This window comes from Podarcis erhardii, assembly GCF_964252035.2.
Source record: "Podarcis erhardii genome assembly, chromosome: 7".
Taxonomy (NCBI): Eukaryota; Metazoa; Chordata; class Lepidosauria; order Squamata; family Lacertidae; genus Podarcis; species Podarcis erhardii.
This window is the reverse complement of record NC_138511.1, coordinates 72411817-72435180: the sequence shown is the minus strand read 5'-3', so window position 1 is coordinate 72435180 and position 23364 is coordinate 72411817.

The following is a 23364-nucleotide window of genomic DNA, read 5'->3' as shown; positions in this document are numbered from 1 at the left end:
GTGCAGAATGTGCACTCAGTCTCATGTTCCTTCTTCATCTCCCTTCCCAAAGGAATACATGGAATACATAACCCTACAATAGAAGAAGAAGAAGAAGAAGAAGAAGAAGAGTTTGGATTTGATATCCCGCCTTTCACTCCCCTTCAGGAGTCTCAAAGCGGCTCACATTCTCCTTTCCCTTCCTCCCCCACAACAAACACTCTGTGAGGTGAGTGGGGCTGAGAGACTTCACAGAAGTGTGACTGGCCCAAGGTCACCCAGCAGCTGCATGTGGAGGAGCGGAGACGCGAACCCGGTTCCCCAGATTAGGAGACTACCGCTCTTAACCACTACACCACACTGGCTCCCTGTGGATGTGATGACAGGCCTAGACAGCATCTTAAAAAGCAGAGACGTCACCTTGCCAACAAAGGTCCGTATAGTTAAAGCTATGGGTTTCCCAGTAGTGATGTATGGAAGTGAGAGCTGGACCATAAAAAAGGCTGATCGCTGAAGAACTGATGCTTTTGAATTATGGTGCTGGAGGAGACTCTTGAGAGTCCCATGGACTGCAAGAAGATCAAACCTCTCCATTCTGAAGGAAATCAGCCCTGAGTGCTCACTGGAAGGACAGATCCTGAAGCTGAGGTTCCAGTACTTTGGCTACCTCATGAGAAGAGAAGACCCTGGAAAAGACCCTGATGTTGGGAAAGATGAAGGGCACAAGGAGAAGGGGACGACAGAGGATGAGATGGTTGGACAGTGTTCTTGAAGCTACTGACATGAGTTTGACCAAGCTGCGGGAGGCAGTGAAAGACAGGAGTGCCTGGCGTGCTCTGGTCCATGGGGTCACGAAGAGTCGGACATGACTAAATGACTAAACAACAACAACAACAATAATATGGAAGCCACACCATTGATCCCATCTAGCTCAGTATTCTCTGCATTGACTGGCAGAAGCTCTTCAGAGTTTCTGCCAGGGGCCATTCCCAACCCTACCCTAAGATGCTGTGGATTGAACCTGGGGCCATTTGCATGCAAAACAGATGCTCTGTCACTGAGCTACGGCCCTTATTCATTTGTACACATGCACACTTTTGTAAGCACACAGAAATGGTTGTTAAGGTCCCCCCCATCAGCTGAAGCCCCTCCCCACTGAGTTTCCTAGGTACTCCTTGCTTTTGCCCCCATCTGCAAGCTTGGCAGTGGTGCCTCCTGATCAGTGATCTTGGAGCTCGAGGGCCTATAATTCACAGAGGCACCATTATTAAAGAAACACTGTGTGAATCAAGGGCATAAATCACAGCCTAATGCATGCAGGAGAACAGCATTGATTGAGTCCCACTTGTTCAATTTACACCACAGGTAATATGAGCATCCTCCTTTTCTCCAGGTTAATTGATCCGGTATAACTGCTGCCACCTGGACCCTCAGCAATGGAACCACGATCGGGGGGCATAATTATGCACGCTTGAGAGGACCCTTGTGCTCTTTTTAATAAATAAACAAACAAACGCAGAACTGAACACTGTCCCTAAAGCCTTTTGGTTTCTCAAAGAAGGAGGGAGGGAAGATAAGGTATTGATGTTACTCTTTAACACAGCAAGAAGGCCGGACGAGTACCAACAGGTAGAAATGGCAAGAGAGAAGTCTTCTTCAGCCATATGTATGCGAGGAGAAACTTTGAAATGGCAAGAGCTGTTTGACGGTGGAACAGGCTCCTTGGTGGCTGTCATCCATTGGGACCAAGGGGACAGGATGAAAGGAGTCCAAACTGTAGGTGGAGCCAGAGCCAATGACAGCCAGAAGCCATGTTCATACCACTTGAACCAGTTGTGGCTTACCTCAGAGGATTCTGGGTGCTGTGGTGTGTTAAAGGTGCTGAGAGTTGTTTAGAGGCCCCTATTCCCCTCACAGAGCTCTAGTCCCCAGGGTCCCCCTGGGAAGAGTGATTCATCATTAAAGCACACTTGGAACCCAGTGCTCCGAAATGCTGCCCTTCAGTGACAGGATGGGGAGCCATTTTCAGGGAGCACATTCCCTCACAGGCAACCCCCTGTGGCCACATAGTGCTGGGGGATGTGGCCAAAAACTCAGGTGGCCAATCATCCAGGCAAGGAAGAGGTGCTATTGCAGTTCACGGACACATGCCAGCCACTAGAGGGGGATGCAGAGCAGCAAAAGTTCAGGGCACAACGTGGGGAAGGGGCATGGCCTGGGCAGTCCCAAGGGCCAGATAGAGAGGGCTGGGGGCCACATTTGAGCCACAGAATTTGAGGTTTGTGCCCCCAGAGGTGTCTAAGAAAAGTACAGGGTAATTGAGAGGACTGCTTTGTTGTGGTGAAACAAAGGCAAATAAAACCATTGCCTTTTCATTATCTATCTATATCTATCTATCTATCTATCTATATCATCATCTGCTGGTGAGGCCCACGTCCCTTTAACAACTGCATGGCAAGCAAATCCAGCAGCTGTAAGGTTTCTTTGCACAGATATGCAGTGATGGGTAAAGCTTCACCTGCCAGATCCCTTATCCAAATGCTCAAGGCATAGGAAGCCTGCCAAGGGGAAAAAACCAAAAAACAAAATGAAATGAAACACAAACCTTTGGCACTTAGTCAAATTCATACATTGCCTATTGTTAAATGCTGAAGCTCAGCTTTTAAAAAACAAAGGCTGCTTTTCAAGGAGCCGAAGGAGAACCTGACTCCTCGGGCTACTGCCATAGGGATGTCCCCTTGAACTCAGGTGTTCCCCGGTTTTTACTTTTTTCCAGCACACTCATGGTGTGCATTGGAGCTAAATATCTTCAGAGAGGGTGAAAGCATTGGGCGCAGTGGTGGGAAAACTTTTTAAGTTCTGGAATCCAAGGGCCACATGCCAATGGTGGGCGGAGCCTGAGGAAAATGTGGGTGGAGCAATAAATGCAAATTTTACCTTTGTACAGTAGGTTAGTTTCTACACACAGGCGCGCACACACACACACACACACACACACACACACACACACACACTACCTCACCCCCCTATCTCCTCCATTGAAATAAGCATTATCCTTTATAAAAACTTCAAACAGATCTAGGGTGCTGCTCCAAAGTATGTGTCCCCCCCTTCAAAATATACACTATTTGTAAAAGAAAAACACCTATTTTGAAACAGCTTTTCAGCCGGAAATGAAAGCTGGGTGAAAAATGAGTTTCAAGCTGCACATTAGTCTGGGTGCTGTGGATAAAATCAAGTTTTTAATCAAAATCTGCACAGATAAATTTCCTCAGGGGTCCCTACTCCCAGTGCCCTTATTCTCATTCCAAGGATAGCTTCCTGAGCCCCTGTCCCACCATCACACTGTGTTGTTTCAAATGAGGTGTGTAGCGCAGAGTATCCTTTTTGGTGGTGGCTCTGCATCTGTGGAATCACCTTCCCGCTGTGATTTGCCTTGCCCCAGGCTTTGTATTCTTTCAGACACCAGGTAAAAACCCACCTTTTGGGCTGGGCTTTTAAGTGGTTGTTAAGTCATTTTTTTATGCTGTTTTCAATTATGCTCATGATGGATTTTATGGGACTTACCATGTAATATATTTTATATATTGCCACTTTTAAAAATATTTAAACTGCCTGTGACTGTTTTTGGTGAAGGGTGGGATAGAAATCTTTCTCTACACACACACACACACACACACCTGAAACCTTGACTCCATCTGCTCTATGACATGGTTGCAAAAGGCTTTGACTCTGTGTAAGAGCACCTGATCTGTCTGCAGAACATCCCAGGTTCAATTGTGGCCATTTCCAAGCAGGACTAGGAAAGACCTCTGTCTGAAATCCCAGAAAGTCAGTGTAAACCAGGGATGTTAAGTTGTGGGTGAACATATCAGACGACACAGAGATTCTTCAAACAGCTCTTCTTTATTCAAGTGCCAGAACAGAACTGAACTGAAGGCCTCAGTCAGCCTGCTTATATAGAGCTCCAGTACCACGTTACTGTAACAACTTTCTAAAACTATCCAATCACTGAACATCACTTTCGATCCTTCATTTGCATAACTATCTACAGTATCCATCCAATCACTGAACGTCACTTTCGATCCTTCATTTGCATAACTATCTACAGTATCCCCCTGCTGGCCCAGGGTGAGAACTTCAGTACATAACAAGGGGTGTCCAAACTTTTTTCAAAGAGGGCCAGATTTGATGAAGTGAACATGCTTGAGGGCCGACCATTTTATTGAGCTTTTTTTTAGGATTGAGGTTGGTGAGCTTTTTTTAGGATTGGAATTGTTGAGCAGGCAGAACAGTGAGCAAGCAGGCCAAGAAAGATGTTAGATTGTTTTTGTATGCCACAACCGCAGCAAGAATTTTGTTAGCCAAAAATTGGAAATTACAAGAAATACCAAGAGTGGAGGAATGCCAGATGAAGACGATGGACTTTTTGGAGCTGGCCGACCTGACTGGAAGAATCCTCGAACAGAAAGAGGAGGAGTACCAAGAAGAATGGAAGAAATTTAAGGATTATTTAGTTAAATATGCTAAGATAATATAAGTAAGAATTACTTGTGAGTACCAAATTGGCCTAGGAGTTAAATATGTTAAATTGCATAACACTATGGACAGAGCTAGGGGGATTTGAGGAAGTAATTTAACAATGGTAACAAAAGTGGGATTATAACATTAGGATAAATGTTTGTTTGTTTTTTTATATTGTAATGTTTTTCTTTTAGGTTTGCTATAAATTTGGAAAACCAATAAAAAATTTTTGGAGAAAAAGAACAGTGAGCAAGCGGAATGGTAGACAGGAGTGGGACATTAATGGAGGGGTGGCAGCTTGGAACTTAATGTCGGCTGGAAGAGAGAGCAGGACGCAGAATGATCAGAGGGATGGATAAAAAGCAGGGCGTCTAAGCAAGCCACTCAGTGTCATGGATACAGAGATGAGCAGAGCAGTAGCTGGACAACAGCAACAGTCCGCCGCTAACAGGGTCCTAGAGCCGGACAACGGATGCCGTCAGGCAATGGTTGGTGGGCGGGTAGGATATCTGCAGCGTGTGGACATAACAACCTGGGGGGGGGGGCAGATGAAACTTTCTATCAGGCTAGATTAGGCCCCCGGGCTGGACTTTGTACATGCCTGGTGTAAACAATAACAAGCTAGGTGGACTAAGGGTCTGTCTCTGTATAAGGCAACTTCCTACCTTTGTTTCCTCTGCACCATAGTTTGTCCTCTACTGGGTAAGCCAATAAATATTAGGAAAGTGTCATTGATTGACAATAATCTGTTGCAAATATTCCCCAGCAGCTGCAGCCAGAAAACAGCAGGCTATGTGCGACACAGTGCCTTAATGCTCATGCACATGAATTGATGTGCCTGCACACCAGAGCCAAGATAACATCTCCCTTCCTGCCTTGCAAATCCACCTTTGGATATCCACACCGTATGTTTATTTATTTTTTTTTTTTTATAATAATTTTTATTGATTTTACAACATAAACGAAAAACAAACAAACATAATGCGACTTCCCCAAACCTCCCCTTCACTGCATCCAAATTTCAAAATTTTTAGCAATTCTTCATCCCATTTTTATATTTAATTCTCTTTAAAAAGAGTTTCTGCTTTATAAATTTCGTTTTATAGCTGTAATTCTTTGTGTCCAATCCCCTGACATCTTAACATTCCGAAATTTTACAACAATTTTTAAGATAGATTTTAAATTTTTTCCAGTCCTCCTCCACTGTCTCTTTCCTCTGGTCACGGATTCTGCCGGTCATCTCTGCCAGTCCCATAAATTCAGTCACCTTGGTCTGCCATTCTTCCAGAGTAGGTAATTCTTTAGTCTTCCAATACTTCGCCAAAAGGATTCTTGCTGCTGTTGTTGCATACATAAAAAAGGTCCTATCTTTCTTTGGTACCAATTGGCCGACCATGCCCAGGAGAAAAGCCTCCGGTTTCTTTACAAATGTCCACTTAAGGATTTTCTTAATTTCATTATAGATCATTTCCCAGTAGGCCTTAATCTTTGGGCAGGTCCACCAAAGGTGATAAAAGGTTCCTTCACATTCATTACACTTCCAGCAATTGTTATTGGGCAAATGATATATCTTTGCAAGCTTGACTGGGGTCATGTACCACCTATAGATCCACACCGTATGTTTAAAGCACATTCAATGTGCATTTACTGTAAAGCATACAACTTCTCCCTGGCAGCTGGAGTTTGTTAAAGGTGGAGCGTCGTGCATGTTGAATGAGCTTTAAATGTATGGTGCAGAGATCGGCACTTAACTTCTAGAGATCTTTGGGAAATGAGCTGAACCCTGAAGAATGACAATCCGAGCCGCTTACAATGTTGTTGTTGTTTAGTCATTTAGTCGTGTCCGACTCTTCGTGACCCCATGGACCAGAGCACGCCAGGCACGCCTGTCTTCCACTGCCTCCCACAGTTTGGTCAAACTCATGTTAGTAGCTTCGAGAACACTGTCCAACCATCTCGTCCTCTGTCGTCCCCTTCTCCTTGTGCCCTCCATCTTTCCCAGCATCAGGGTCTTTTCCAGGGAGTCTTCTCCTCTCATGAGGTGGCCAAAGTATTGGAGCCTCAGCTTCAGGATCTGTCCTTCCAGTGAACACTCAGGGCTGATTTCCTTAAGAATGGATGCGTTTGATCTTCTTGCAGTCCATGGGACTCTCAAGAATCTCCTCCAGCACCATAATTCAAAAGCATCAGTTCTTCGGCGATCAGCCTTCTTTATGGTCTAGCTCTCACTTCCATACATCACTACTGGGAAAACCATAGCTTGAACTATAAGGACCTTTGTTGGCAAGGTGAATAGAGACATTTTAACAAGGCAAAAATATATAGGGACTAATTCACCCGGGGGGGGGGCTGCCAGAAGGTCTGGGCGCTCCCTGATAAATAGAGCCAGTTGGGACAGTTTCTTTAATGGGAAGCATCCTGTTTGAGAGGGCGCCCTGTGTCGCTTTGCTTTAGACAAGTTTTGGCACAGGAGAGTCAAGCAAAGTTCCTTCCCTTCCTCCTCCCAGCTCTGCGCCTCTCTCCCTCCTGTCTCCTCTCTTTCTCCCCCCTTCTTTTCTTCTCACTGCCCTAATTTTTCGTTCACCTATAATTTTCTCCATTGACTTTAATTAAGTTCTCCCCAGGCTTGCTCAGTAGGCAGGCTTCCCTGGGTCTAATTAGACTCTCATCATAAGTAATCTACATGGAAAGCAGACACGTGCATGAGAGCGCACCGCGCATGCAAGCCGGCGAGCCTGATTTATTGAGAGACTACAGCAAGCAGATGGGTGCATAAAACATGACAAATAATTCTGGCGCATCTTTTTTTTTAAAAGGGGTGGTGGTGGCGGCGGAGAGGATGGTGTTGGTGGATAGCAGCCTAATGCACAAGCTCCGAACGGAGGAAGCTTGGCACTGTCCCCGCATACTTTCACAAGTCACATTTCTCTCTCTCTCTCCCTCTCTCCAGGTATTACCGCCTTCACTCAATAAAACCAATAGAGCAGATCAGAGTAAATCATCATTGACTGGAAAAGCGGGAGTCGTTGATAACAACGATTCCCAGTTGAGCCATAAGGAGATCTCTCATGCTGATCTGTTTCTTACCATGTACTTAAGACCCAAGGTGTGTGCAGAAGTAATTATTGGAGGGAGGCTGCCCATGGCGCGGCTTTGTACTGTTTGCTCGGGGATGGAGCGCCGAGTGTTTTATGCGCTCGGGAGGTTGATTGCCTGCTCACGCAACCTGGGAGCCTCCAGGGAGAGCAGGAGCTCTCAGGCAAACAGACCCACTTCCTAAAGGTTTCTGTGAGGCAGGAGGGGAGGGGGAATATAGGGCCCTGGGCGGGGTAGAGGAAAGAGCTTGGAAATGGTTGGAGTTGAAATTAAGGAGGAAAAGTTGAAAAGCCTCCTGCCACAGGCAAAGAAGGCTACAAAGCAGAGGCCTCAGTGTCTGAAGTTGGAAAGCCAAAGGTGATAACATTAAAAAGTTAAAGGTGTGTCAATAATAATAATAATAAATTTATTTCTACTCCACCCATCTGGGCGGCTCCCAATAGAATTAAAAGCACAATAAAACATCAAACTTTAGAAACTTCCCTAAACAGGGCTGCCTTCAGATGTCTTCTAAAAGTCAGATAGTTGTTTATTTCCTTGACATCTGATGGGAGTGTGCCACTACAGGGTGGGTGCCACTCTGCCTGGTTCCCTACAACCTCACTTCTCGCAGGGAGGGAACTGCCAGAAGGCCATCGGAGCTGGACCTCAGCTCCTCAGCTTTAATCGTTTCCTCTCCCCAACTGCTTTCCAGAGACAAGAAATTGGTTGAAAGCTTTTTTTTTAAAAAAGTCACCTATTCACCATAAATTTAACACATTTAAAGCACATGACTCCCCCCCCCCCGAATCCTGGGAATGGTAGGTTGGTAAGGGCATTAGGAATTTAAGCTTTGTGGGAGATAAACTACACCTCCCAGGATTCTTTGCAGGGGAACTGTCTGCTTGAAATGTGCTTGAAAATTTATGTTGTGGAAATAACCTCAGATTGCAGGTTTAGATCCACTTGTCTGGGAGTCATCCCTGTTGAACTCAGTAGGACTTACTTCTGAGTCAATGCACATAGGATTGCATTGTAAACAGCAGCTTAGAGGAAAATGCAGAAGTGCAGGCCTCCTTCATGGTAGCCACAGCTGTGACCCCTGTCAGCCCCCCCCCACGCCTAAGATTATACTACTTTCTAAGATTATACAGTAATAATAATTAAGGATGCAATGCATTGATCATTGCAGATCTCCATTTGTTCCCTTTCAGCTAGAACTACTCTTTTCTGTGCACGTACATGGGCAAATGGAGTAACTTTAAGTTGTGTTTTCCTTGAAGTTCCATGGCATGTAACAGAACTTGCACACCGTTCTGTTGCAATATCTAATTTTTTTGGTAAGTCGCTTCACTGTCCCCCCTTACAATCAAGCAGTGTGTGTGTGTGTGTGTGTGTGTGTGTGTATACACATTGGTACCTCGGGTTATATACACTTCAGGTTACATACACTTCAGGTTACAGACTCCGCTAACCCAGAAATAGTACCTCAGGTTAAGAACTTTGCTTCAGGATAAGAACAGAAATCGTGCTCCAGCGGTGCGTCAGCAGCAGGAGGCCCCATTAGCTAAAGTGGTGCTTCAGGTTAAGAACAGTTTCAGGTTAAGAACAGACCTCCAGAACGAATTAAGTACTTAACCCGAGGTACCACTGTATATATACGAGATAGATAAATAAATAAGTAGACACCCAGAGTTTCTGACTACAGTAATAAAATAGTAATAATAACAACTGTAACAGAGGAAATAGATAGCCATCTAAACTTGGCACAGACTTGAAGAGTTGAGGCGGAGTGTGGAGATGCTTCAGATACAGATGCGGTCTAGCCGGTCTCAAAACGAGAACGCACTCCAGAGGGATGGCATCCCAGCTTGGCTCCCAAGGGCACACTGCCACCTGTACCCAGCCATGACAGAGTGGGTGACAGGTTTTGCTGGTGAGGGGCCCTCCTGAGCATTGAGGCCCCTGGTCAGCACCTGGCTGCACCTGCCATTGCCACCAGACCTGATGCTGAGTTCCCTCAATAAACAGAACGATGCCCTGTCCACAGGCCTGGTGTCAACAAGTGGCGCCCTTGGGCAGTTGTTGGGCACCATTGACCTGCTGGTGCCTACTTTGTTCCCCCCCTTTATTTCTGATGCTTATTGCTTGGCAGACAGCTGGGTGTGGGAGCATCCTTGTTTACATTTCCCACAATACCCCTGAAGCAGTGTTGCTCTGGGGCATTGTGGGAAAATAAATTGATGGGACTCCCATACTTACTGCAGCTGCCTGGCTGCTATTGGAGTATCATAGCTGCTGGTTGGTGGAGGCTACTTGCCACCCAGTAAGCCTGCCAGAACCCCAATAACAGAGGAGGAGACCCAGAGAGCACTACATAGAGGGCCCCCCCTCCAAACTCAAGATGGTCCCAAAAGGAAAATGGCCCCTGTAGATTCTGCTGAAGCTCCTTAAAAGGACTGGTCCCAGTTCCTCCCAAGGTGTGCAGTCAAGGGATTATTGCTCCATGGGTGATGCCCATGTGTGTTCAGGGCATGTTGCATCTTGGACATGATTTGCATTTGCAGATAAGGAGTTTGCAATCTCCACACTTGTGCTGGGACATCAGCTAGCCAAGGGAGAAAAACAACTGTCTTGGCTTGCCTTTTGCAGTTGCTTGATGTGCAGAAATCAACAGAGGCAGCCTTCAAAGCCTAAATATCACCTGTTAATGTCTATATCTTTAGTTACGGTTAAAGGCAGAGCAGCGGCGATGCAAATGGTATGCAAATTGGGTACAATTATGCACAAAATGTGCACTTTCTCACCTACCATGTATAGATGCACATTTAGAAAAGAATTGCTATAATTTAAATGGAAGGCCAATGCATCTCAGCTGAGTAGGGAAGGCTATGACCAGCTCAGCAGAAGACAGCTCAGTCCGTTGTCCAGGTGTGAAGTGTCAATGTGTGACTTCAAGCCCTCTGCTCTTCCTCCTTAAGGTTCTTTACTAATAAAATGGACTAGGACTGAACAGCCCTTCAACAGAATGCCAGGGAGATATGTTTATTTTCCTTTGCATTTAGACAATGATGTTATATGTTTGCATTGTTATATCTTTTTTCATTTTTTTAAAAAAAATCTTATTGTAGTTTCTACTTGCTTGTCTAGAAGGAAGTGGTATCCAAATTTCACAAACCTAAACGTAACTCTAGCCCTGCTTTATACAACAAAGCTAGCTCATATTATTAGCTTCATAAAACTGCACCTCTCCCATCTCTTTATCAATACATCATCCTTGGAATTAACAGCAGTCTTTTCAGACTGATCATTGTTGGGTGGACTTACCTTACATTCCTGCTTCTGGGCTCCATAATTCTGTCAGTATCTTGGTACAAGTAAGGTAAAAAGGTAAAGGACCCCTGGACAGTTAAGTTCAGTTAAGGCAACTATGGGGTGTGGCTCTCATCTCACTTCAGGCCGATGGAGCCCACATTTGTCAACAGACAGCTTTCCAGGTCATGTGGCCAGCATGACTAAACCGCTTCTGTGACAGATGCCAGAGTGCCCAGAAAAGCTGTTTACCTTGCTGCTGCAGCTGTACCTATTTATCTACTTGTACTGGTGTGCTTTCGAAGTGCTAGGTTGGCAGAAGCTGGGATGGCGCAACGGGAGCTCACCCCCATAGCAGGGATTTGAACCACTGACCTTCCGATCTTTACCTTGGTCCCAAGTAATGCAGACTGGTCCATTAGAGAGAATGGGACATTATTCCATTAACCTCTGAGCCAGTCCCCACCTCTCTGTCTTCTTACTTAAAAGTCCAGTGGGTGGTACCAGCTTTCTTATCCTTAGCCTCTGTGCTGCACTGGTAGAACTCAGCAGAGGACAACACTATTATTAGTTGGCTCTGTCTCTCATTGGCTCAGGTACCACCTACTGTTGGCTTCCTGCCTTTTATTCTACTAGTTCCATGGTTGGACACACACAGCAATGGTGGGAGGAATCAGCTGGGGGACCAAGATTGATGGATCCTTGGTTGTTTTTAACAGCGGACATTCAACAGATGGAGATCTGTCAGGGGGCATTGTGGGGAATCAAAAGGGTGGGTGCCCTGCACCAATCAGAGTACCCACACTAAGGCTGCCAGGGAGCACACCTGAGTAGGAAGGGGGTCATCCAAGGATTGAGAGCCTGGTACTGGCTGTGCACCAGAGGATCTGTCAGCGACTGGCTGGATGCAGAGGAATGGTGGTGGAAACAGCTGTGGAACCCCCAAAGAAAGAAGGTTCAGAGCCCGGGGATTTGTGGTGGGACAGGGAGTGGTCAGAGGGAGAAGACTGGGAAGAGGAGGAGTTGGAAGCTGAAGAGGGCTTAGTGAGAAGGGAGAGTCTGGCAGAGAGAAGTCCAAGATCAGAATCAGAAGCTGGCGAGTGGAATAAGGGAGGCCAAGAGGTAGAGATGAGTTGGGCTGATGAAGAGTCACAAGTGTCGCTCCCCTTCCCGTCTCCCAGAACTAGGAGCAGATGAAAAATGCAGAGAAGGGATTGCTGCATGGAGGCCAAGTCTCCGATGGCTTGGAAAAAGCCCTGGAGGAGACCTAGACAGCTGTGGGGAGGTGGGGTCTTTAAGTCTTGGCAACTGATTTCATGAAGGAAGACCCATTGGGAATGAGCTGCTGTGCTCATTAGGCCTGGCACTCAGCCAAGTCTGTGAAGGTCATGCTTTTGCTAATAAAGAGTTAACTCCAGCTTTGGACTATGCGATTACTAACTCACACACTCTGTGAAATCCCAGTGGGCACCAACCAACACTAGTCCCAAGCCATTTAGGATAAGAAAAAGCTTACTTGCCATGGCTTTAGATCTGGTACCAAAGCTAGCATGCTTATTACACACCTGACGTTGCTACAGGTGGTGCAAAAATAGGTGTTGTACTGCTGGTGCAGTCAAAGGACAGTCATGGCTGCAGGGCCATGTGGCTCTCCCAAGGTGGGGCTTATATTGCTGTATCTGATGGAAAATAAATTGCATCAGAGTTCTCACAATATCTCCCCCCCCCCCATCATTCGTGTACCAGCATTAACAATGAATAACAGCTGCATTATTCAAACAAGCAACACAAAGAACCGTTTATCATTTCACAAGAAATAAATGTGTTTTACTGGGTAAAAATTGCATTTCCTAAGTTTAAGTGCAAGCGATAAAAGTGCCCTGATAAAACTTGGTCGCCCAGAGTGATCAGGCAACAGGGGATTTGCATGGTTGAATTAACGCTGTCTCTAGAAACGCACCTAGGCGGTATCCCTCCTTTCGTGTTAATTAGGGCAAAATGTGTCTATTGATGAATCAGTGGGATTAATCAAGGCATTCGTGAAGTGTAGATTAAAAGTGTGGACCGCTGCTCCAATTTTAATCAAGTATCCACGGCAAAAAGTGGCTCAGGGTCAGTTACTTGAATGTACCCCCCTCCCCATTTCTATGGCCCAAACACCTTCTCCTGGGCTGTAGACACTCCTGGGTCCTCAGCTATCTTTCAGGTCCAGTGGCAGTTCATGGGGCACATTCCTAGACTCATCTAGGAGCCCTTCTAAGGTTATTTTCATGGCTCTTCCTGGGCCTTCTCTAAGGCAGGTATGGACCACCTGTGGCTCTCTAGATGCTGCTGGTCTCTCTCACCTTTGGGACTGCGGCAGGCTCCAGACTGCTGAGAGCTTTAAGTGACAAAATTACATGTGAATACAGAATGCATTTGTACAGGGGAAAACTCTTGTTGCTCCTTCCTAACTGAGAATTAGCTTATTGTCTCATAAGCCAATAGACATTTGCTGACCCATATAAAAGTACCAGACATTTGCTAGAGACCAGAGGTAATTGAGTACCACACGGAAAAAGATGTCATTATTTCTCCCTCAGCCATTACTTCTTTTCCATTTTAGGCTTGTTACTCATCTGTATCTTCTCTTTACTGAGAAAACCATTTCATGGAGAACCATCTTCTCCCATTACGATCCTATCCAGGGATTTAGAATACTTTGACACTTAAAGCCATAAAAAAACCTGGGACCCAGATGTCTGCAAGAGCATCTTCTTTCATCTTGACCTCCTTGTGCTTTAAGATCAGCAGACGAGGCCTTCTTGGTGGTCCCTTTGCAGGATTCTGCTGGGTTTGTATTTGTTGTGTCATTGAGATTTCTGTTTTATTTGCCACTTTTCTGGCTCTTTTACGCACACCCTGCTTTGAGGTCAGTTATGAAAAGCAGTACAGCGGAAATCGAATTAGACAATGGAAAACCAATGGGGGAGGAAAAGACCACAGCTCACAGTTCATGCTAGGCATGTGGGAGGTCTCAGGTTCCAACCCTGACATCCTGGACAACCAATGTAGTGCAATGGTTAGACTGGGAACCGAGAGACCAGGGTTCAAATCCTCACTCAGCCAGAAAGGCCACTGGATGACCTTGGGCCAGTGACTGCCTCTCAGCCTAACCTACCTCACAGGGTTGTTCTGGGGATTAAATGAGGAGGGTGGGGGAGAACCATGTACCCCACCTTGAGCTCCTTGGAGAAAAAGGTGGGATATTAGTGCAATAAATCATCACCATCATCTCCAGTTCAAAGGATCAGGGGGAGAAAGTTTGGGAAAGAATCTGGAGAGCCAAAGTGAACCTGAGAAGATACTGTTACAGATAGGTAGCCGTGTTGGTCTGCCATAGTCAAAACAAAAAAATTCCTTCCAGTAGCACCTTAAAGACCAACTAAGTCAGTTCTTGGTATGAGCTTTCGTGTGCATGCACACTTCTTCAGATACACTGAGAAGATACTATTGGGCTGGATGGATAAATAGTCTTATCTGGCATAAGGCAGCTTGTTATATCCCAGTGGCAGGTGTTCTGGGTGTGATCCTGAGATAAGTGGGATTGCACCACAAGATAAAAGTCCGATGGGCGTCTGCTGCAACAACTTGGAGGTTAACGAGCACTTACGTAAGTAGGCAGGTGCTCTTTATGTCCTTCTGCTTTTACGATGCTAAGGTAACATCAGGATCATCGCTTGCCACCAGGAATGTAACCAGTTGCCTGGCAGGCCAGCTGCAAACTCTCAGGAGAAACAGAACTTTGCTCTGATCCTCTGGAAATCAACCGAAAAGCAGCTACATTTTGATATGACAAGTTGAGCACTCGTTTAGGAGTGGGGTGGGGAGCCTTTTTGGTCACCTCATGAGCCAGATGCGACAGGTGGGTGGGGGCAGCCCACCTGTCAATCATCTGACATTGCAATGCCTGGGAACAGTTGATGGGGCTGACTGGAGGTCTCTCTTGCAGGCTTCCTAGAGGCATCTTGTTGGCCACTGTAAGAACAGGATGCTGAACTAGATAGGCCTTTCTGTCTGATCCAGTAGGGCTCTAGGGCCATATTCATCTCTTAACCCTGAGGTTCCCTATCCCTGCTGTAGACAACTCCAACCAAGATGGAACAATGGCTGGCCTAATAAGCTTAACAACCAACTGAGTATGTTCCTATGGCCAGTAAATTGTCTGGGAAGCCTTTGTTTCCTGCAGGTTTGCTAGCTAAGGTTTGTTCCATTCCATTGAGGAGGCTGGAGGACTCCTAGAGAGAAAATTGACTTGGGAGGAAATGACCCAGCCTGTCATTTCACACAGCAAGCTTGCGGTGTTGGACTTGCAAGGAAGACCTCCTGCTACTTTGTGAAAGTTACTGACCTGCAAAGAGCAAAAGTGGAGACTTGTGGGAGAAGAAGGATCAGATGGTGATGGTCTTGCACCTCTTAACAAGAGGCCCGTCAGTGGGCTCCATTCTTTCATTCCAGCCATGGACCTGAAAGAGAACACCTTGAGTCCTGTCCTGGGGCAACACAATGATGAACCCATAAGTTTTCTCTGATGCCATGATGGATCCCAATGCATCACTTGAGTGTCATTCTTCTAATGTAGGCTTTCCCTAATGTGATGCCCTTTAGATGTTGCTGAACTACAACTTCCATCATACGCCCATTGTTGCATTTGATGCTTTGAAGTTGTTGTTGTTTTTATTAAAAAATATATTGGCTGTAGCTCTGGATATACTTGTCCATTGGCCATGGCTTGGGCTGATGGGAGTTATAATCCAGCAACATTTGGAGGGCACAAGGTTTGGAAACCTCCCTTCCTGCCTTCTTCCCACAAAACCATGAAAAGTGTAGTCTGTAATAGAGATAAGACTCTCCAACAACAATGAACTCTTTGTTCCTTCACTAAAATGCTCCTCCCAAATTCTACTGAAGTGAAGCCAGGACACTTAAATAAGTCTGAAATCTCTGCAGCTCCAAGGCAAGGCACACTCCGCCTTGGAGAAAAGACCCAGTGAATGTAGTCTTACTTCTGTACGTTTGTATTTTTGCAATGTTGTGACTTGTTCTTTTATGTTTTTACACTTTTAATGGTTTTATGCTATTTTTAAAAACTGTCTATCTGTATGTTGCTTAGAATTCCACCCTGATTAGTAAGCAGTTTAGAAATTTTCTCAAACAAACAAACATGCCTAGGATTGTGCTGTTAATGTAGATCTGAGGGTAATGTAGATGCCCCTAAACTACAATTCCCATTATTCCTGGCCATTGGTCATGCAGGCTAGAGCTGATGGGAGTCAGAGTCCTCTGGCACTGATGCATTCTGTGGCCTTTTCCTTTGTCTATTATTTTTTGGACACCATATTAATTTTTTTGACTGCAATGCTGAGGCAAAGCCTGATGGCCCTTCTGGTTGAGCTCTAGGAAACGCCATGCTGCATATTTGCTTTACATACTTAAATACAACTCAGGGTTCAGATCACAGCTTCTCCACGGCAGCTAAATAAGTAACACGTTTGGATTTTGTAAACTGTTTCTCACAGCTTGTTTATTTAGGGTTATAACTTGAGTCAGGCTCCTTATGGAAGCGTGACTCATTGTTTAATGTGTCAGCTTATTAGCAATACTTGTTTTTGCCTTATATTTCCTTTGCTACCACTAATTGCTGAGCCCACTGTGAGCTCCAGTTTCCAATGGCAGTGTACAAGAGGAAGGAAGAGAAAGTGGATGTTGCAAGACAGAAGCCCCTGGAAAGACACAAAACCCTTAGATTTGCAGAGAAGCCTTGAAAAAAAGCACAGAAGCAAAACTGCGATCAAATGGGCAGCATTTGGAAACTGGGGTAGCAGCAGGGAGTTCCAGCAGTTTGGTTCCTCTGTCTGAATATGCTAATCCAATCATTTGTCATGCTAAACTATCAGATTTGCAGGATGAGATGCTCTTTATATATCATAGTGGGGAAACCTCAGATCAAATCTGACCACCCATACCTCTCTATCTGGTCCATGAACCTCTTCCTATGTCACACACCCCTCTCTTCAGGCCATACCCCTCACTGGCTCTGTTGACAGGAGCGAGCCAGCAATCAATCACACAATGCAAGAGGAATTAACTCTTTATCAGGGAAAAACAGGATCTGCACAGGAGTGTCAGGCCTAATGAGCACAGCATTTCATCTTCCGTAGGTGTTGCCCCCATAAAGCAATTGTGGAGTCCTCACCTTCTAAGTCCCTTCCTCTCTAGGGTTTCCCCCAAGCAATCTGAGATTGTGCCAGCATGAAGCTAATTTCTCTTTTGACCTCTTCATGCCTCTCCTGGTTCTGTGAGACCAATGGGGAGGGGACCTTGTTATTGTGGGGGGGGAGGGAGGCACTTGTGCCTCTTCACCAGCCTGACTAATCTCTGCCTCTTGGCCTCCCTCATCTCACTCTCCTGCTTCCACATCCACTTCCAATTCTGGACTTCCCTCTGGCACAGACTCTCCCTGCTCACTAAGCCCTGTTACCTCTTCAGCTGCCAACACTTCCTCCTCCCAGGCTTCTCCCTCTTATCCTCTGACCACTCTTTGCCCCACCACCAGTCCCCGGGCTCTGAGCCTTCCTCCCTTGGGGCTTCCCCAGCTGGTTCCTCCCACTATTCCTTTGCATCCAATCAGTCCATGACGTCTGTCTTGCCCACAAATGTTTTTTCCTGGCTGGACTTTGCTTATCAGAATGGAGGATAGTGAGGGGCGTCTAAACTACCCTATGCACAAAGTAAAAGCCACAGACTCCACCCACTTGTGCTTCTGCCCCCACCCACCCTTGGCACATGCCCAGAAGGGAATGTAGCCCTTGGGCTGAAATAGACTGGTGCGCTGTTCTTGTTTAGTCGTTTAGTCATGTCCGACTCTTCGTGACCCCATGGACCAGAGCACGCCAGGCACACCTGCCTCCCGCAGTCTGGTAAGACTCATGTTTGTAGCTTCGAGAACACCGTCCAACCACCTCATCCTCTGTCGTCCCCTTCTCCTTGTGCCCTCAATCTTTCCCAACATCAGGGTCTTTTCCAGGGAGTCTTCTCTTCTCATGAGGTGGCCAAAGTATTGGAGCCTCAGCTTCACGATCTGTCCTTCCAGTGAACACTCAGGGCTAATTTCCTTAAGAATGGATGCGTTTGATCTTCTTGCAGTCCATGGGACTCTCAAGAGTCTCCTCCAGCACCATAATTCAAAAGCATCAATTCCCCTTCATGGGTCACTGTCTTGCCGTGGCGAAGGGGCTTGAATAACTCAGAGAAGCTATGAGCTACGCCATGCAGTGCCACCCAAGATGGACAGGTCATAGTGGAGAGTTTTGACCAAACGTGATCCACCTGGAGCAGGAACCAGCAAGCCACTCCAGTATCCCTGCCAAGAAAACTCCATGGACAAAGACTGCTGTGCTATATGCACCCATATATCTAATCAATCTTAGCACAGAAAGCTCTCTTCTGCCAGGTCAGGCTATTTGTCCATCTGGCTCAATGCTGTCTAATCTGCCTTCAGGGTCTCGAGCAGAGGTCTTTCCCATTGCTTGCTCCCTGATCCCTTTAAGCTGGAGATGCCAGGAACTGACCCTGAGCCCTTCTACATTCAAAGCACATGCTCCATCACTGAGCTGTGGTCCCTTGAAAACAACAGTTGGACTGCAAACCAGAAGGACAGAATCAAAGGCCAAATTATATAATGTGCATCTCTTCCTTTATGCATAAAAATGTAATGCTGTCTTCACTTAGTCCCCATTGGAGGATTTGTAGGGCCTCATCACAGTCCTGGATTTGCATGTAGAAAAACCCAAGAGAGCAAGCCAAGCAAGCTTAGTAGTTCCGTGGGGTGGGAAGGGGAAAGTCTAGGGAGTTAATGTGGAGTGAATGGCAGAGGGGGTTGGTGAGTGGAGCGAACAGGGGTACAGCCCCTAGTAGACTATATTTTTGTATGGGAAAAGATGTCACCACGCTTCAGTTTGCATGGCAACCTTCTGAGGCCATATATAAATGGTGGGTGGTTCCAGAACCAAAAGTGGGTGGAGGAATTGGCATGACTCTTCCTTTGTTCAGTAGGCTATATTTGAGCCACACAGAAGACACAGGTTTCTAATCACATACACACCCTTTCATCCATCCATGCATGCATAGAGGAAGCATGATCATAGTTCAATGACACATTCCAACCAGGTGAAAGCTCTTGTGTAATAATAATAATAATAATAATAATAATAATAATAATAATACCCCACCCATCTGGCTGGGTTTCCCCAGCCACTCTGTGTGGCTTCCAACAAAACATTAAAATACAATAATTCATCAGATATTAAAAGCTTCCCTAAACAGGGCTGCCTTCAGATGTCTTCTAAAAGTTGGGTGGTTGTTATTTCTTTGACATCTGATGCGAGGGCATTTTACAGGGCGGGCGGCACTACCAAGAAGGCCCTCTGCCTGGTTCCCTATAGCTTCACTTCTCGCAGGAAGGGAACCACCAGAAGGCCCTCACCACTGGACCTCAGTGTCCAGGCAGAACGATGGAGGTGGAGACGCTCCTTCAAGGCTGAGGCTGTTTAGGGCTTTAAAGGTCAGCACCAACACTTTGAATTGTGCTCGGAAACTTACTGGGAGCCAATGTACATCTTTCAGGACTGGTGTTGTGGTCTTGGCAGCCAACATCTGTATGACCTGAATTGGGACACTAGTGGTTTTTTGTTGTTGTCCCGAGCTGTTACAGGAACCAGCTGACTTGTGCCAGAGTGCTGGACCAAAAACCAGGACATTCTGGGATCCTATCAGAAGCTGGAATGGCTTCTGTAATTCAGGGATGTCCCACTGAAATTGGGACAGTTGAGTGGTATGCTTGTGGCATGGAGGGGCATGAGGCACAGCTTGTGAGTGCTGTGTCCTGGGGTCGGGGCATGATCTAGGGAGAGTCTGAAGGACACGTAGATAGGCCTGGAAGGAAGCATTTGCCCCCTGGGCCTGAGGTTCACCACCCCTGTTCTAGGTGAGGTACAGTTTCTCTAGGCAATTTGCAACACATCAAATATAAAAAACACACAACCACGGGAACCCCAGCACTGAATCCAAACCCAACATGAAAGAGTAAAACAAATGCCAGCCATGGCAACAAAACATTTAGCACATAAAAAGAGCTAAAAACTGACTCACGGGAGCTAAAAGCAAACCGTTACCACCAATCAGCAAATATTAAAATGTTATCAAATGATGTTGAAACATATAAAAAGGCCTGTGAGAATTTGGGGGGGGGGAGGCTTCACTGGGCACCAAAAGGACATTTACATGGGCAGCAGAGGCTTTTCAGGGGTGCTGGGAGACAGGAAAATTGATCAGCACATTAGCACCAGCATGTAAAAATTCAAAGGGAAATGACCTATGATTCTTAAAGTTTTGCATGGATGGCCCAAAAAACAGCTGAATTACTTTCAATTCTGGCTTTGGCTTAGAGGACTCTGTAGACTTTGTGGCAACCTCTTCCTTGGTCCACCTCTTGCCAGGTATGCAAGTTGGCACTAGCGCAAAGGATGCTATTAGAAGTGAGTTATTCCTACTGATAATGTCACCCCAGTGGAGTTAAGCCAAGACTTCAGGGCCTGAAGGAGGAAGGTAGATAGATGATGGGAGCAAGCTTCAGGTCCCACCTTCAGGCCTCTCATAAACATGTCTCTGATTATCAGTTCTTGGGAATCACATGTGGGAAGAGTTGCTGTTGCCCTCAGGTCCTGCCTGCAGGCCTTTCATAAACACCTGATTTCTCACTGGGAATATAGGGCACTAGACTAGATGGGCCACTGGCTTGATCCAGTAGAGCTTTTCTTGTGTACTTAGTGTTGCAAATGTTAGGATGCATCTCAGCTTGCATTGAAAGCTGATGGGTCTGCATAGAAAAGAGTAGATTGAGAGAGGGACCTCCAAGTTTCCTAGATTGTCAAGAAAAGACTCTGGAATGAAAAGAAGCAGAAGATACTGGAGAGAATAAGTGAAGGAGAAAGAAAATTAAGATCCAGGCCCAAGTCTAAGGAAGTGCTGAGAGAAGTGAAATTTTTCCAGGCCCAATACATGAAACTGATAAATCAAGAAGTGGAGTGGAAAATTAAACAAATGAGACAAAGATCTTTCGAATCAGCTAACAAGTGTGGGAAACTGCTAGCATGGCAGTTGAAAAAAAGACAAAAACTAAATACAGTTACAAATCTAGAGATTGAAGGGAGAATGGTTCAGAAACCTGAAGAAATCAGAAAATGTTTCCAGAGATATTTCAAAGATCTTTATGCACAAGGGCCGCAGAAAGAATCTGAGATGGATCAATTTATTAAAACTAACGGATTACAAAAAATTTCCCAGGAAATGAGAACAATCCTGAATGTTAAAGTTTCACAGCAGGAAATCGAGAGTGCCATACAGAACCTCCAACTAGGCAAATCTCCAGGCCCTGATGGACTTACCTCCAAATATTATAAGGTTTTGAAGGACTATTTGATACAACCCTTGATGGAGGTATGCAACCAGATCATGGAGGGTAAGAAGGCACCAGAAACGTGGAAAGAAGCTTTCATCACATTGATTCCCAAAACAGAAACTGAAAAGACTCAACTTAAGAACTACCGTCCCATCTCACTCCTAAATGTGGATTACAAAATTTTTGCAGATATTTTGGCTAATAGATTTAAAAAAGTATTGAATGAAGTGATTCATAAAGATCAAGCAGGCTTTCTCCCGGGTAGGCATTTGTTTGACAACACGAGAAACATTATTGACATTTTGGAACTCTTACAAACAAATATTAACACTAGAGCGGTGTTAATTTTTATTGATGCGGAGAAAGCCTTTGACAACATTTCTTGGATGTTCATGAAGAAAAATTTGGAAGGGATGGGAGTGGGACGGGGGTTTGAAAATGGTATAGAAGCAATATATTCAGAACAAAAAGCTAAATTGATAGTAAACAATGTGGTGACGGAGGAATTTAATATTGAAAAAGGGACACGACAAGGGTGCCCCCTATCCCCATTATTGTTTATCTCGGTCCTGGAGGTGCTTTTGAACATGATTAGAAAGGACCGGTCAGTTCGGGGCATTGAGGTTGGAGTGAAACAATACAAATTGAAAGCATTTGCAGATGACTTGGTATTAACATTACAGGAGCCAGTTCCTAGCACAAAAAGAGTTTTAGATTTAATCTCTGATTATGGTCGGGTGGCGGGATTTAAGTTGAATAAGCAAAAAACTAAGGTTTTAGTAAAGAATTTAACGTCTACAGAAGCAGATGAGTTTTTGAAAGAGACAGGATTAAATGTGGTTAAAAAGGTGAAATACCTAGGGGTGTACCTGACTTCTAAAAACTTGAATTTGTTTAAGGATAACTATGAGAAATGTTGGTCAGAAATTAAAAGGGATTTGGAAATTTGGACAAGACTAAAACTTTCCTTGTTAGGCCGAATAGCAGCTATAAAGATGAATGTTTTGCCGAAAATGTTATTTTTGTTTCAGACCCTGCAGATTGTGGACAAGGTGGAATGTTTTGGAAAGTGGCAGAGGGATATTTCTAAGTTTGTTTGGCAGGGCAAAAAGCCCCGAATTAAGTTTAAAATACTAACAGATGCGAAAGAAAGGGGGGGATTTGCCCTGCCAGACTTGAGGTTATATTATGAATCTACAGCCTTCTGCTGGATGAAAGATTGGTTCTTGTTAGAGAACACTGATGTCCTAGATCTGGAAGGGTTTGATAACGCTTTTGGGTGGCATGCGTATTTGTGGTATGACAAGGTTAAAGTTCACAAAATGTTCAAAAACCATATTGTTAGAAGAGCAATTTTTATGGTCTGGACAAAATATAAAGACTTATTGGAGAGTAAAACACCAAGGTGGCTTTCACCGGCGGAGGCCAAGGCACGTAAGAGACTCAACATGGAGGCCTACTGGCCAAAATATTGGGAACTAATTGAAAAAGTTGGTGACAATTGGAAGCTGCAGAGTTTTGAAAGTGTAAAAAACAAGGTGCGAGACTGGTTGCATTATGCTCAAATTCGGGAAATTTTTAAAACAGACAAAAAGGTTGGGTTCCAGGTGGAAAAATCGAAATTAGAGACAGAATTGTTAGAACCTAAAGACAAATTACTCTCAAGAATGTATAACTTGCTGCTTAAATGGAATACACAGGATGAGATAGTCAAATCCGCCATGATAAAGTGGGCACAGGATATTGGACATAACATTATGTTTGATGACTGGGAAAGGTTATGGAACACCGGAATGAAATTCACGGCATGTAGTGCCTTGAAAGAAAATATTATGAAAATGATATACCGGTGGTACATGACCCCAGTCAAGCTTGTTAAGATATACCACCTGTCTGATAATAAGTGTTGGAAGTGTAAAGAGGCGGAAGGGACATTCTTTCACCTCTGGTGGACATGTCCGAAAGTGAAGGCCTTT